Consider the following 4,569-nt stretch of genomic DNA (forward strand, 5'->3'; position numbering starts at 1 on the left):
TGTCACAGTCAGAGTTAGCTCAGGACAAACATCAACTGTTAAAGTTCAACATGCTCGTCACTCCCTCTGTCTCCCCCCCCCCCCTCTCTCTCTCTCTATCTCTCTCTCTATCTGCCTCTTTCCATCTTTCCCTCTCTCTATCTCTCCCTCTCTCTATATCTCCCTCTCCATCACCCCCCTCATTTCTCGATCACTGCTCATTCATCTTCCTCTCTCTCGTCCTTGCTCATCCTCTCTCTTTCCTTCTCTTGCTAGCCCCTTCCTCCACCTCCCCAACTCCCTCTCCCCCTCTCTCTCATCTTCCCTCTCTCCCCAGCTCACTCTCTCCATCCCTCCCTGCCTCCTTCACTGTCGTTCCCTCGCTCCGTCCCCCCCTCGCTCCGTCCCCCCTCTCTCTCGCTCCGTCCCCCCTCTCCCTCGCTCCGTCCCCCCCCTCTCCCTCGCTCCGTCCCTCCCTCTCCCTCGCTCCGTCCCCCCCTCTCCCTCGCTCCGTCCCCCCCTCTCCCTCGCTCCGTCCCCCCCCTCGCTCCGTCCCTCCCCTCTCCCTCGCTCCGTCCCCCCCTCTCCCTCGCTCCGTCCCTCCCTCGCTCCGTCCCTCCCTCTCCCTCGCTCCCACCTCCTCTGAGCCTGTGAGCCAGCCAGTAAGAGAGGCTTCCTGCACGTGTGTGTGTGTGTGTGTGTGGGTTGGTAGCGAGCAGCAGGATTCTAGCAGTGCTGTGGCTGACTCCAATCCTCTCAGTTTCAGGAGCGGACACATCCTCTCTCTCTGCTCTCCGCGCTGCAACTGTGGCCTCCCTCACGGTCCTGCTCCTCAAGCCGCCGGCCGACCGCTGCCTACCTCTCTCTGTTTCCACCTTCTCTTCTCACTCTCTCTCCATCCATCTTTATCTCTCTGTCTGTCCTTAACTCTCTCTCTCTGTTGTTTATACATACAGTATATGTACTGTATCTCTGCCTCTCCCTCCCTCTCTCTCTCTCTCTCTCTCTCTCTCTCTCTCTCTCTCTCTCTCTCTCTCTCTCTCTCTGACAGTCGCGTGTTGGCTGTGTGTCTCGTCCTCTCTCTCTTCCTCTATCTCTGCCGTTACTTCCTCCTCCTCTTTTCTCCTCCACATCTTGGGGATCGGTGAGGAAGCTGTACTCTTGGACGGCCAGACAGACAGACGGCCAGACAGACGGCCGCGGAGGAACAACTGACGCGCTGAGCGACACAGACGGACAGCAGCGTGACATCTTCAACGCTGGTGTGAGTACACAACTCCTTCTCTTCTGTCACTTCCAAAGGGTTAGAGCGCTCTCTCTCTCTCTCTCTCTCTCTCTCTCTCTCTCTCTCTCTCTCTCTCTCTCTCTCACACACTCCTCTCTCTCATTTCTCACAGTGTTGACTGCCCAATCAAGACTTCTAAGATCTAAGATTCATCTCATTCTATCCGTTTCTCTTTCTCCCGTCATCCACTCTCTGTCTTACTCATTCTCTCTCGTCCTGGAGCATCAACATTCAAAAGAAACCTCTCTTCTCTCTCTCTCACACACGCTCACGCACGCACACACAACTGCATACCTAAACACAGCAGGTGCATGATTCATGCACACTCAGGGACACATGCACTCTCATCTCATCATCTCTCTCTCATTTGCCCTCTTGCTCTCCATCTCTCTATCTCCCTTTCTCTCTCTTTCTCTCCTGTTCTCGCAAGCATACCTGTTCTGTGTCCAAGGTCAGTTGGGTGCTGTCTGATGGATGTGGCAGACAGACAAGTCTACGTTCTGCTGCTTTCTCTCTGATTACAGAAGAAACGCTGTGCTAGCACATATCCGAAAGAGGAGATACCAGAGAGACCAGCTGGGATACAACAGAGGACAACAGAGGGGACTAGCTAGGGTAAGATCAACAACAATCCGTCCTGGAGTGATTAAATTGAGAAGCAGGCAGGAGTCAGTAGATGCCTACATGTTTGTAGAGAAGGAGTTGGACCAGGGGCTTTCCTCTAAAGGCTGAAAAATCCTAGTAAATCCCTAAACTTATTGTTCAACGTGGCCCGGGTGATTATGTGCGAGTGTGTGCATGTGCGAGTGTGTGCATGTGCGTGTGTGTGCATGTGCGTGTGTGTGCATGTGCGTGTGTGTGCATGTGCGTGTGTGTGATTGCCACGGCCTTCTCCACTGGCATAAATCTCTTTGGATTTCGCCTGTAGTTCACATCCTGATTCTTACTTCCTACCTTTTACTTCCTGCTCTCGTACATCCTGTCTCCTCTCCTGTCTCTTAGCTGGTTTCTCCTATCTCCTGTTTCCTATTTACTCTCTCCTAGCTCCTATTTCCTGTCTCCTATCTCATATTTCCTGTCTCCTATCTCATATTTCCGGTCTCCTATCTCCTATTTCCTGTCTCCTATCTCATATTTCCTGTCTCCTACTTCCTGTATCCTGTTCCGAGGCAGCAGAACTCCCAAGGTGTTTTCCTGTATTTCCTGATTAGAGTAAAAAGAGAGAGAAAGAGAGGTGGAGGAGAGAGAGAGAGAGAGAGAGAGAGAGAGAGAGAGAGAGAGAGAGAGAGAGAGAATGTCCTTGTTCGACTTGCCCAAAATACAACTGAAGACAAGATCAAAGATGAGCATGATTACCATACCAGAGGATGACTTACAATTTGTCTCCCCCAAGAAAGTAATTTAAAAATGTCCTAAATTAACACAGCTTTCATTTTGGATTTGGCCTGCAGCTTTCATGTAAATTCAAAACTATTTACAGAACTACACAGAAATGTCATATCCCTAGTAGCATGATACATTAAAACTTTTCTGCTTGCTACCTCTGTCTCTCATCTTTCTCTTTCTCCCTCTCTCTCTTGCTCTCTCGCTCTCGCTCCCTCACTCCTCCTTCCAGTGTGTGATGATATCCACCGTGTTATATGGTATTGATCAGACGGGATCGATGAGAGGGTATTGATTAGGGGGTGGTTATTACTGAGTCACAAGGTGTTTCTGCTTGGTCTGTGGTCCATCTAGTTCAAATCTACAATTCACGCATGAGTAGAGGATGTATATGTGTGTGTGTTTGAGACCACTGCAAGATGAAATTGATTATGAATTAGCTTGTTAAATGAGCCCTAACAGTGCTCTGCAAGAAATGGTTACTCTAGCAACGTTCTGCTGGCTGATATGTGTTATTATGGGATGCTCTTGGACCCTCAAGGAGTTGATTGGACGTCACATATCTAAGCAGACCATTCAATAGACCCCAGCCCCCAACCCCCCAACCCCCCAGGCCCCCAGCCCCCTTATCCCAGCCCCCTTATCCCAGCCCCCTTATCCCAGCCCCCTTATCCCAGCCCTAGCCCCAGCCCCCTTATCCCAGCCCCCTTATCCAGCCCTAGCCACTGCCCCAAAGGAGACATTCAATCAGTCAGTCTGCCATTAACCTTCATAGCTCTTTCTATGTCACTCTGCTCAGGGTCATGCAAAGTAGCATCAAATATTTATGATATTAATAACTGCCTTTAGGAGAAAAACATAAATAAAGTGCCTTTGCAAAGCGTACGATTAAGCAGTTCCCTTCCACTTAGTAAACTAGCCTGGGGGAGAGAGAGAGAGGGGGGGGTGCAAGAGAGAGAGAGAGAGAGAGAGAGAGAGAGAGAGAGAGAGGGGTGCGAGAGAGAGAGAAAGAGAGAGAGAGGGGGGGGGTGCGAGAGAGAGAGAAAGAGAGAGAGAGGGGGGGGTGCGAGAGAGAGAGAAAGAGAGAGAGAGGGGGGGGTGCGAGAGAGAGAGAAAGAGAGAGAGAGGGGGGGGGTGCGAGAGAGAGAGAAAGAGAGAGAGAGGGGGGGGTGCGAGAGAGAGAGAGTTAGAGAGGGGGGGGGGGGGCGAGAGAGAGAGGGAGGGGTGCGAGAGAGCGAGAAAGAGAGAGAGAGGGGGGGGGGTGCGAGAGAGCAGACAGACAGACAGGCAGGCATTTAGACAGACAGGTAGCAAGCAAATATACACAACACTGACCAACAACCATCCTCCTACCCAGGAAGAAAAGTCCTGCTGCTTGACGTGGAACTGATTTATCAGCATCAGAAGTGTTCATTTTATTTCCTGTGTGCGTATGCTTTTGTATATTTCATGTGTGTGTGTGTGTGTGTCTGTCGGAGGGGTTTGCGGGAGCTTCCCCAGTCCCTTGGGCTCTCGTGGATAGACTCCACACACACACACACATACACCACAGTGGAAGAGAAAGAGAGAGAGGGAGAAAGTAGGTTCAGCACGGAAGGCTCTTGAAGCAGGCACCAGCATTAATTATGTGTGTGTCAGCTGAGGTGAGTGAATGAGTGAGTGCATGTGTGAGTGCGTGTGTGTGTGTTTGTGTGTGATTAGAGAACCATCCTGGAGAGCTGCTCACAGTGGTAATGAGGAGGGCCTCCCCTAGCTTCCTACTGCTGCAGGCTCCTGATCTGCTCCCCCTGGCCCTGTGTGTGTGTGTGTTTCTCTGGCTCTGTGTGTGTGTGTGTGTGTGTTTCTCTGGCTCTGTGTGTAGGAGTGATTTGTGAAATAGAGAGAGAGACATTAAGGAAAGAGGAAGTGAAAAAGGTGGATGG

This window comes from Osmerus mordax, chromosome 3 (genome assembly GCF_038355195.1).
Source record: "Osmerus mordax isolate fOsmMor3 chromosome 3, fOsmMor3.pri, whole genome shotgun sequence".
NCBI classification, from domain to species: Eukaryota; Metazoa; Chordata; class Actinopteri; order Osmeriformes; family Osmeridae; genus Osmerus; species Osmerus mordax.